The sequence below is a fragment of the Spermophilus citellus genome (assembly GCF_964194105.1).
Source record: "Spermophilus citellus genome assembly, contig: SCAFFOLD_113, whole genome shotgun sequence".
NCBI lineage: Eukaryota > Metazoa > Chordata > Mammalia > Rodentia > Sciuridae > Spermophilus > Spermophilus citellus.
In genome coordinates this window covers 445535-458376 of record NW_027672919.1, presented here as the reverse complement: position 1 = coordinate 458376, position 12842 = coordinate 445535, and the positions used below count along the sequence as shown (strand labels likewise).

Below are 12842 nucleotides of genomic sequence, written 5' to 3'. Positions count from 1 at the left end.
CCTTCAATTGAAAAGGGGACAAAACTCAGTTACCTCTGCGTATTCCTAACAATGGGTCAGTTGACTTCCAAATTAATGAATTAATTCTGATCTTTTAGTCCAGAATATTAATACCTCAGTGCTTTTTATAATCAGTCTTATATCTATTTAACATAAAGTATAAATATTAAATTCATTGTAGCGGAGGCAAACTTGGAGAAAAAATATATAAATGGTTCTTGGGTTGGTAAAATGTATATAAAACATCTAAAAATACCTGAAAAATACCAATAAAACCTAGGAACAGGTATAAAAACCTAGGAATTTGAATACTATTAACATAAATGGTGATATTTCTCCACACCTGTTCTTATAATTAGAAGATTTTAGCAGAAATATGAAATTTGATAAATATATAAAATATGTAGCTATACATACATGCTGTTCTATTTTATTAATGTATTTCTTCCTTATATCATATAGGTAAATGTTTCATCATGAATTATATATAACTTGTATATAATCTCATGATAAATTAGAATACACAAGACAATATAATACAGCCTATTCAAAAATTTAAAAACAGGATTATTCATGACATTGTTAATGCTGATAATATTACCAGTATGTTCTAGTCTCCAGGAACTGAACTTGAAACATTGTCTTAGTTCATGCTGGTAGTGACCCAAGTGTTAGGCACTGCTATTATTATCCCTACTCTACAGAAAAATGAACCATATATTTTCTTTTTTATTATTGGGGATTGAACTCAGGGTCATTCGATCACTGAGCCACATCCCCAACCCGATTTTGTATTTCACTTAGAGACAGGGTCTCACTGAGTTGCTTAGTGCCTTGCTTTGGCTGAGGCTGGCTTTGAACTCGAGATCCTCCAGCCTCACACTCCCAAGCCTCTGGGGTTATAGGCATGCACCAACATGCCTGGCATGAACCATATTTTAAAGAAGCATAAGCATCTTTGTAACAAAGTTACTAACTAGAAGGAGAAAACTTTAAGAGGCTTTTTACTGAATTCATTACCTGCATCTGAATTCAACACTGCATTTGTAGTTATAAAGATAAAATCCAGTAAAATAATTTTCTGAAAAGCAATAAGCTGATATATAGTAGAGGAAGCATAGTTGAAGAGGCCAGAGTCCCAATCCAAAGGCAATGGAGTACACTAGGGACAGGAGCTGATTTCCCAAACACAGCTGAAATGGTTCAGTTGGCGCCGTGAAGAGTGCTCAGGAGAGTTGAGAGTCAGAGCAAGAGATACTGCAGAATTTATGACCATTGGTCTCTGCGTGTTCAACCCACTACTATGTGAGTTAAGTAGTGTGACATTAATCCAAGGTAAAATAAAAGGAAATTCACTTTGACAGAGGAAATGGCGAGCTGCAAGAGTTAAACTGTTTTTTTGAGTTGGGTTCACCAAAAGAAAATTCAGCTTCCTCTGGACACTTGATGGCCCTGGCTTACTTTCAGAAGGCTTAGCTTTTAATCCACAAGAAACTATGTCAATCAATAAATCTTCTCATTGTCTAAAAGAGTCAGAATGTAAATTTCCCTAAACAACAGCAAAGGAAATCCACATCAGACACTTTAAAATTTCTGTTTTCACTCATCAATGTCAATGTCAAAATCAAAGCTCTCTGAACATTCAAAGACCCCAGGAGCAAGAAGAAAGGGAAAAAATGGCTAACACCAAGATTAAGAAACAGAATGCCAGGTGGTAGGGGAGACACTAACAAGAGGACACAAACTACGGAATAAAATAATACACTGATTTTAAAAGTAACTAGTATCTTCAGGAAAAGGCAAGAGTATACTGCATTAATTTCTTTACTTTTTTTTTTGGTACTTGGGATTGAACTCAGAGGAAATTAACTACTGAGCCATACTTGCATTGTCTATTGGCCTTTTTATTTAATTTACTTATTTATTTGCTTATTTACTTACTTATTTTCAGACAGGGCCTTGCTAAGTTGCTTAGGGTCTTGGTAAATTGCTGAGACTGGGCTTGAACTTGTGATCCTCCTTCTTCACATCCTCCTGAGTTGCTGGGATTACAGGCATGTGTCACTGTGCCCAGTTAGTACATTGCATTCATAAATTTCAGAAGTTTATGACAGAATAAATACAAGTTTTAAAGATAATAAAAGATTGTCCCCTAAGAAATTCCACAATGTATCTTTAGACAAATTTCCCGGATGGGCTGGAATACAGAATAGAATTTTGGAGTGTCCCAAGGTTCATCCTTGCCCCTGTGAACGTCACACATTTGCTCCTTAGGTCAGCTCACATATACTGGTGGCATTGTGCACTAATCAAAATGCTGACCGTCTCCAAATGTCTATTTGAAGCCTGTTTTTCCTACTGAACTTGAGATATATTTCCAGGTTCCAATTTCTCATCTTTGTAGACATCTCAAACTCAACACCTTGGAAAGCCAAAGTCAGAACTTCTCCCTCAAACCTGTTGGTCCATCAGTCTTCACCAACTCAGCAGATATCAATCCCATCTTCCCCGTGGACCAGGTCAACAATACTGGATACATTAATTCAATCCTCTCATGTGCCATCCAAATTAAAAGCAAATCAATTTGGTTCATCAGCTGAGCCTTTACAACAATTATAAATCCAGTTACCTCTCTCCAAATCCACCACTGCTATTCTGATTAAAAGTTGCCAGGATCCCTCACTTAGCATAGGAGTAAGCCTCCATCCTTCTGTTTCTACGTGTGGCCCCATGCTCTCTTTCTCAAAACAGCAGCCAAAGAAAGCTCTAGAAAGTAATTCAGATCCTGTAATTTCTCTCTGCTCAGATCCCGTTAGCAAGTTCCCAATCAGCAAAAGACGCACTTTAAAGTTATTTTATCCCTCCCCCCTCATCTCCTGCTCAGCCACCCTGTCCGTCTCAGTGCTCCTTTCAAGCACGGAAGAGCAAAATAACTAAATATAAGAAATGACGCAGTGTGCATCTGAAGCTACTAAAGTAATATATAGCAGAGAAAACTGATAAATTAATGAAACAGCTACTTTCTACTTGAAAAACTGAGTTAAATTGATTATTTTGCAGTTTTGAGTTTCAACTGGAACTCACTTTAATTTTGCCACTTACCACTTTGACTTTAGGTTTAGATTAATGGAGTTGTAACAATCTATTTAGAAACTGAAATTTGAAAGCAGTGGGCTTATGGATGCTAGAGACGATTAATTTAGAAACATTATGAATGTCATCCACAAATGACATGTCACATTAGTTAAATTGCAACTGACAGAAATAGCAGGTACCAGATAAAGTGAGTGAGTCAGCATCAGAAAGCATTTTCCAAGTTCATGTCATTTTATTTAATATTTATTTAGTATATTCTCTTGTAAGGTCTTTCTTCTCCAAGGTTGCACTGAAGTATATTTCCAAAATTACTCTTTAAAAACCCACTTTTCACGCTGCAGTGTTTACAGAAAGTTAAACCAGGCAATGTGCCACGTCTGTGACTTCAGAAATATCTGCCATGATTTGTTTCTGGAAAATTATCAACATTATATGTAAATGTGTATTGTGAATCAAGACAAGCATGGGTTGAAAAATAATCTCAAGATGATGTCTAAAAAATGAAAATATTGTATATCATATCAATAAAAATTTTTCTACTTATCCAAATATGGTAGGAAGAGAAAAATTCATAACAAAAGGGCACAAAAATATAATCTAACCCATCCATTTATTTTCATTTTGCCTGTCATTTTATCTGTCAGGATGGTCTGCAAGGATTACATAACTAAGGCAGATTGCAAAATTCTGTTCTTTGTGAAATAACGTGTGGAATGTTTGTCAATATCATTAACAATACAGCACAATACAGCACCATTCAATCTCCCCTGAACACTAAACTCGCCATTTCTCCCATTGCTCTAGGAAAAGATCCTGCAGCTTCCCTTCTTGCAGAAGAAGCCATGCATAGCCAAGATTTCCAAATACTTACGATAAAATCTACCACTGTGCATGCATCTACCAGAGTCTTTCCTTCTTTTCTCTTGTTAAGGAATTTAAATAATTCCTAGAATTGAAGGCTCATTATTCCACTTGCCCTCAGGATTTGATATCTTTCCTAAGGTTTCCTAGACATATTTAACTCCTCAATACTTCTCATTTAGGTTGGGGACAAGTGACTGTGGGAGGTCCAGGGGAGAAGATCCTCCTTATTTCCAGGCTTGGCGCTTTGGCTCCCCCTCTTCCTTCTGTCTGCCAATGCCCTTGGAGCTCTGCAGACACCTTCTCCCCACCTTTCCCTCTCCCTCCGTTCTCCACTCACTTCAGCCTTCCCCTGGCCTTCCTACACCCACATCTCACCCTCTCTTACTTGTATCCTTGACAGAAGTACACATGGTTTTGAAAATATCCTGTCTCAGACTCAGGTTTTTTTTAAAAAAAGCTAATCCTTCTCCCTTCCTTCTAGATTTCTGTGCAATTCCTCCTTTTCCGTCTGTCCTGCCTGGTGTCATTCCGCCAAGCCTCATGTGCTTTATTGGATAACCCACCCTGTGTCACCCCATCTCCTCCTTTGGCTTCAGCCACCATCACTCTGTCACTGTTCAAGCCTCTCTTTATGGTCCTAAATCAAAGATGATAAAGTCATAGATTTTCCCCCTACGTTTTTCTTCCTGCTTGTTTGTCTCCTAATGAACGGCCACCTGGTTGACAATGTCAGGAATCTGTTAACTTCTCCTTCTCGGTCAGGTCCCCTGCACCCCGACACATCCACAACATTTAACTAATCACCAAGTTTTGCCATTTTTTCATTCTGTGTATTTCTCAACTCTCCCTATTTCTCCTCCCCCAATGAGCATAGGAAACCACCTACTTCTCTTTGGATGACCAAGACAAATTTGACAGTGTCTGTATCATCCTTGCCCCCAAATCTCTTTTCATATTGAAGGTGAGTTGGTTTTTGAAATTGTAATCGAATTAGCCCTGGCCAGTGCTTTTCCAAGACTCTTCTCATTGTCTTTGTTGTGATGCACACGTTTTTAATTTGACCTTTGGGATAACTATTGAATATCCATTAATTCAGAATAAAAAAACACAACAAAACAAGATTTATCTGTTTACCAGGTTCTTACAGTATTGCCCTATCCTCATAAAAGGTGAGGGATGTGAGAAGGAATGGCACTCCAATGCCAGGATATCCAACAGCCGGGTTGGGGTTCTAAGTAATTTCAGTTAACGATGAACCCACAAAGACGTCTTCACACACTCAGAGACACCACAGAGAGGCACTTCATGCATTAGATCATGGCTCAGAATATTTCAGCTGAAAATTTTTAAAGTAAATTTTATCTAATTCTTTTCTATAACCTTAAATAATAGCAGGAAAGCCAGCTTTGATAAATGAAAGCTTGGTTAAATTTTTTAGGTCAAAATAAGGACAATAAGTGAATTATCTCAGGGGTCTGTGCTCTTTTACTCTCATGCAGATCTATCCTTCAAAAAATTCTTTTTTATTATTTTGGTAGTGGTTATCTAATCCAGGGGTGCTCCATCACTAAACTAATCCCCAGCCCATTTTATTTATTTTTATTAGACAGGACCTTGCTAAGCTGCCAAGGCTGACCTTGAACTTGCTATCCTCCAACATCATTCTCTTGAGTAGCTGGATTAGAGGAGTGCAGTACTGAGTCAAGAGTTAGCCTAACATTTACATTCTTAAATTGTGTTTGTCTACTTTTTTGTTTATTGGTCCTGGGGATTGAACACAGGGAACTTAAACACTGAGCCACATCCCAGCCTTTTTATTTTTTATTTTGAGACAGGGTGTCATTAAATGGCTAAGGCTAGCTTTGAACTCATGATCCTTCTGCCCCAACATCATGAGCTGCTGGGATAGAGGCCTACTTCACCATCCCTTAAAGTTTGTCTTAGAAAAGTGCATTTTTTTTAGCTTTTAAAATAAAATTTCTAGTGAATTTGAAATGATGGCACTTTAAATGAAATAATTATATCCGACTTTACTGCTATCAGTGATACTCCAACCTTACAAATTTGTATTTATTGCCATGTATTCAAAGTTAATGTTGTTAATTTTAGTCCTTGAAAATGTATTTCTACTTTATTTCTTCCAGATTATCACATTATAACATGTATTTATGCTTAAAATTTGTTTTTCTCTATAATATGCAACCATATTTAACATATGTATGCATATATTGTGGCTGTAAGGCTCCAAATGTCAAGTTTTTTGTAGTGAATCATCTTAATAATTATTATGAGGGAGGCTTCAAGATGGTGGAATAGAGATGGCCTCTTCCCTGGCTGTTTTGTGGTATGAAACCAAGAAAGAAGCTTTTCAGCAAAGTGGGTGAAAAAAAAGTGCGGGCAAATTTACTGGGATTTATCACTGGACATTCAAAGCAGATTGCAGACTTAGGAGGTTGGATATAATAAAATAAGGAAGAAATCCCCAGCACCACCCACTACCGTGGCTGGAGGCAACAGCCAGAGGTGCCCCTCTGAGAGCCAAGTGGATGGATAAGGAAATTAAAGGAATTCGCATTTGCAGGAGGCCTCAGGAGTGTCTGGGTACTGAGAGTTTAGAGACCAAAAACAAAGCCCAATTAAGCTGGAAGGTATGCTACGCAATATACTTATGCAGAAAAGAAGCCCCCGTCTCTCTCGGTTGTGTGCAGAGAACAAAGGAAGAAGGAACCCTTTTGCAGCCAACGTGCCAGGGCCATCAGCTGGAGGAGGTGATTCCTGGCAAACCCAAGTACCACAGAGAGTGTGCCTAACTGACAAGGAGAAAATCAGACGAGGGCAGAAGTTTAAACAGGGACCACTGGTCATGGAAACCCTGCTCTCCAGCTCTGCCCACCCCCCAAATCCAGTTGTTTGCAGGACCCACTGGGGGAGATGAGCCTGGCAAAAAATTCAGAAGGACAATGGTGGATGACATTGATATTGTAGACTGAACCTGAGACCAGAAAACATGGGGTCTGCAAGTGACATGGTGGGCTAAAATTTCGCTCCGCCATTGCACAACTAGAACCCAGTGGAGATTCCTGGGTGCAGTCCTCCAGTGTGGACCAGCAATTGCTGGGCTGTGGAGGTGTGCGGATTTAAATCTCCAGACCAACTGGTATTCATAGAAGAACCTGGAGCCCACCTAAGCCTACCTGCAGGAGTCCCACCTACAGGATTTCCTCTCCCACTCCAACAACCCCACCCTGAGGGTGGAGCAAGCATCACACTGCAGACCACCCCACCTAACACTGCTGAGAAGGGAAGCTGAGAACCTTTTGAACTCCAACAGAAACAATTCTTGAGCTTTTCATTGAGTTTTTTATTCATTCTTTTTCTCTGTTTAATTGGGACCTTAAGAGTTTGTGGACATTTACATATTCAAATTTATTTCTCATTTCTAGCATTTTTGAAGCCAGTAATTTTTCATCAATCAGTATTTTGAGGACTAGGATGTTTCATTAGTATATTTCAGATTTTTTTATGTATTCTTTTATTTTTAATTTTTAAAATTTCTACATTATATGTATTTTTCTCTCAATTATGTGTTTTACTTGATTCTTTTTCTTTCATCTGCTAACAACCTATCTCTACTGTTCTCTCTTTCCCTCTTTCTTTAATGTTTTTTTTACTTCTATTGTCTCTCCTTCTCCCTCATAATCATCACATGCTACATCACTTCTGCCCTCTCCCTCTCCATCATTCAAAACTGTAAAACCTTTTGCAAACTTACTGTTTTTACTGTGGAAAATAAGCTTCAGAATTGACAAAGAAATAAAAACTTTCCATGATAAAGAAAAGTTAAAAGTATTCACACCTGGAAAAACTGCACTACAAAACATACTCAATAAAATACCTCATGAAGAAGAAACGAAAAATTAAAGAACTGAACACAGCAAAAGTAAAGACTACGCTAGAAGAATAGTCAATCAAAGCAGAAACTAATTCAAATCAAAAACTAGATATAAGCCAAAATGCTTGGGAACACAAATCATATCTCAATAATAACCTTGAACATTAGTGGCCTAAACTCATCAATCAAAAGACATAGACCAGCAGATTCAATCCAACAATATGCTGTCTCCAAGAGATGCACCTCATAGGCAGAGACATCCACTGACTAAAGGAAAAGGATGGGGAAAAACATAATCCATGTGGATCTTGTAAACAAGCAGGGGTTTCTATCCTCATATCAGATAAAATGGACTCCAAGCCAAAGTTAATCAAAAGAGACAAATAAGGACATTTCATACTGCTTAGGGGAAAATATATTATATATATATATATATATATATATATATATATATATATTATACATAATATTTATATATATAAATATATATAATATATCATTATATAATATATATTATGTATATATAAAATATATCAACAAGACATAATAATCTTAAGTATTTATGCCCCAAGCAATATAGCCTCTACATACATCAAACAAACTCTTCTCAATTTCAAGAATCAAGTAGACAACAACACAATAATACTGCGTGACACACACCTCTCACATTACTGAATAGATCCTCCAATGTTAATTAAAACTACACTGAGATTTCCTCTCACAACAGTAAGAATGGCAGTTATCAAGAATATAAGTAACAATAAATGTTGACGAGGATGTGGGGAAAAGGCACACTGATAATTGCTTGTGGGATTGCAAATTGGTGTGATCACTCTGGAAAGCAGTATGAGATTTCTCAGAAAACTTGGAATGGAACCACCATTTGACCCAGTTATCCTACTCCTTAGTATAAACCCAAAGGACCACAATCAGCATACTGCAGTGACACAGCTGTATCAATTTTTATAGCAGCTCACTTCACAATAGCTAAGCTATGAAACCAACCTTTGTGCCCTTCAACAGATGAATGAATACGGAAAGTGTGGCATATTTGCACAAGGAATATTACTCAGCCATAAAGAAGAATGAAATTATGGCATTGGCCAGTAAATGGATGGAGCTGGAGAAAATCATGCTAAGTGAAATAAATCCCAAAAAAACAAAGGCCAAATGTTTTTTCTAATATGCAGATGCTAACACCAAAAAGTGTGTGGGAGGGAGAATAGAAGTCCATTGGATTAGACAAAGGGTAATGAAGGGAAGAGAGGGGAAATAGAAATAGGAAAGATAGTAGAATGAATTGGATATAAATGTCTGATGTGCATATATGAATCGACAACCTGTGCATATATGAATAGACAACTGCACATCATGTACAATCTCAAGAATGGGATCCTGATTCGAATAAGTTATACTCCATGTATGTATAAAATGTCAAGATACTCTGTACTGTCATGTATATGTAAGAAAAACAAATAAAAATTACTATGAGTAGATAGTTGCTTTAAAAAAACAAGAAATTATTTATTTTAATAGGTAAGTATTAAATATAAACTAATTATTTACTAGAAATTCATCTCTTAATGAGATAAATGAATAGATTTTTTAGATTAATTTGTGTATATATAGGTAAAATAACTTATTGATAAAATGAGATCATAATTACCATCAGTTTTATTTTTTATTTCGTTGATGTAGGCACTGAAAATTTTGATTTCACATGTTAGGTAGAAACAGAAAATGTTTTGTAATAGCAGTCATTGTGTTGTTTTATTATCCTTCTAAGTATATGGCAAAGCTACATTTTGACTTGATATTAAAATTTAGTTTTTATTAACTATAAGCTGATCGATCCAGTTGCTCCTGCTCCAATATTTTCATGAAAAGGAAAATTGGAAACCATCAGAAATGCTACAGATTCTGTGACCTATCCATTAGTTTGTCTCACAACACCAATAGTTCAAAGTATCTCCTGTTAGGTACTCTAGATGTCTTGCCCACCCTGGCCACATGCTTCAAACTATCACTGAAGATTGGAAATAAGCCCTTCAAAAGTGGCTGGAAGGTCACATGAGCGAGAAGAACTTGCTGGTAAAGTTCTGTCTTTAGGCAGATTAATTTACAAAGACCATACTTGGAAATCTGGAATTGAAAACCATGTAGCTACCCCTGTGGTGACTTGTGGGAAGGTGGTCAGGGTGCAGGGTTGACAACTACTTTAAAGGTTTTCAGGCCAGGGATGTGGCTCAGTGGTAGAGCACTAGCCTGGCATGCATTTGGCCATGGGTTCCTTTCACAGCGCTGCAAAAAGGAAAAAAAAATGCCTGCAAAACTCCACAAAAGCAGGCAAAGCAACCAGTCTAGCAAAGTCAAAACTCTATGGATATCAGGAATAAAACCAGGGACCTTTTCCTGAGTCCTAATGTGCAGGTTGGCTAACCAATACACTGAGGATTGGAGAACTGCAGGGTATCAACAGCTGTTTGAGAGCTTAATCATCACCTTCTTCTCTCCAGGACTCCCCCACTGCCTCTGGGTAGGCTGGGCTCCGCCTCCTCTCTTGAGCAGAGCCCCAGGACAGTCTCCTTCCCCAGCTTTGCTCTCCCCTCCTGCGCTCCCTTTCCCTCTGCAGTGGGCTGGGGCATCTCTAACACTTTATTTTTATATCATGTTCTGAGTTCTACGTTTCTGTGTCTCTGTGGTTATTTTGCTGTCCAATGTGGAATTCAGTGAGCTCCCTCCTGGCCGCCGAGGAGCATCCCCCTGTTCAAACCCTGAGCTGAAGCACTGCTGGGAAGTGTATCCTCCCTCTAACCCGCCACCTTCTCCCAGGCACAACTAATAAGCAGAAATAACTGGTCCAATGTCAAAATCTTGCAACTCCTAGATTTATGGATAGAGTCAATGAGTATCATTATCAGTTGATACCATGGAGACGACCTCTGTGGTCTTCCTAGGGGAAAACTCTGACTTGTAGTCCTGAAACCCTGTCCCACCTAATTCCTCAAGTCCAGCTACCACCTATAGAAATACAGGAGACATACCAAACTGCAGTACAGGTACGACCTGTGGAACCCAAGCTCAGCTTTACTGGCTAAATCTTATCTTACATAAATTCAAAGACAAAAAGGGGAAAGATATATGGGGGGGGAGGATCCCTACACATTTTAAAACCCATATATCCAATCAATGTCTCAAATTAATGATTCAACTAAGTGAACTTTGAAAAGAAACATTGCAATACTAGAAAAAAAATTGAACACTGAATATTTGATATGAGTAAATTGTTTTTAAATTTTAGTTTTAAACTGGTATGGTTACATTTATCAAAAAAAAATTTTAAAGTCCTTATGTTCTGAGACACATGCAGAAATCCAGACAGGATAATGTATGGTAAGAATGTGAATGGGGATGGTACAGAATAACAAGATTGGCTACAAAATTATAATTATTATTGATGGCTAACATAAACACTGTGGTTTGTGATGATATTCTGTTTATTTTGTAAGTGTTTGAAATTTTCCATAGAAAAAAAAAATTTTAAAATGACAATTTCCCTTCTTACGAACTCTATACCCTGTCTCTGTGAATGAGCATCCCTCAAGAACTGTAAGTATCAACATTTCTGTTTATCTCAAAGTGTAAGATCTATTAATATATACTCATTTTCATGTTTATAATTCACTAAAAGAACCTGTCAACTATGAAATACATTAGTATTTTTGACACAAACTATATAATGCATGTTTTTTCTTTTATATATTGTTGTGGGTGTGCCTCCAAGAGCTGAACTACCAAGTTATAAGATTAAAAATCAACAATATGAAAAATAATAACATCCATTGTGTCTATTGGGAATTATTAAACAGTCATTTAGGATAAGTACTGCCATTTTGTATGCTATTTGACTCTCACTTGCAATAAAGTAAGGGTCCAGTATTGGCTTCAATAATCCAAGATTATGCATTTCAGCTGATAGCTGAATTTTGTCCACAGTCACTCAAAGGCCAGGGAAAAGCCAATGTGAGTTCCAAAAAATTAATTATCATTTCTAAGAGATTTTGCCACAAGGTTAGAGAGGACATCATACGGTCAACATAGGATTGATCATGACTTGCAAAGAACAAACATCTGAGAAGTTTAATTTATATCTTCTCCAAAAGTTATCTAGTATATATTTCAGATAAAATGTTATAGTTCTTTGTGAAATTGTCTGCTAACCTACATAATATACATGCAGAGAGAAATGATTATACAAATGTGATCTGTATAAAGAAATTACTTTGTGAAATAACTGAGAAATATAATTTTTATATAGAAATCAATGTTATCCTTTATTCCATTTTTAAATTGGAAACATGACTTTTTTATTTAATTCATGAGTTATTCATTTCTAAAGACTTCATACACTAAACCACAAGAAGTAAATTTAATTTCTTAGTCACAGGCTCCAAATGAAATTTCTAGCATTTTGGTCACAGAATAACAGCACAGTAGTTGAAAAGATACTGTAAAAGAACCAGGAATCTTGTGCTGTAGGTGTGGTCTTGACAAAGCTCTCATATACACTGGGGCATTTCACACTCTTCAGATCTCCAATTACTTTACTTCCCATCAGAGGAGAAAAGCAGACTAGATATCAGTTTAAGTAGCTTCCAATGTGCTACAAAAGTGATTGAAACAATGTCTATTGATAAATTAGTAATAGAAAAATGATTAACATGGTGAAACAATATAAAATTCAAACTTTTACACAAAAGTGCATAATGCACTTTGTTCTTTAATTCAGAAAAATTGTTTTAATTAAAAATATTATAGAAAGTTATTATAACTTAACAAAACATTACTACATACAAACTATACTACATTAAAACTAACTGACTTTTAGATTTGACATATATATCTTTTGACTCATGTATATATAAAACACATCTATATATACATGACATGTGTGTCTATACATACATATAGATACAGCATGCAGGAGTTC

At 36.7% G+C, this 12842-nt stretch overlaps 1 pseudogene across 1 annotated transcript in view; it reads right to left on the bottom strand.

The window, feature by feature from the left end:
• LOC308640351 (coiled-coil domain-containing protein 102B-like) overlaps positions 1 to 12842 on the bottom strand; it is a 184343-nt pseudogene that overhangs the window by 118804 nt on the left and 52697 nt on the right. The gene's annotated exons all lie outside the window — the stretch shown is intronic.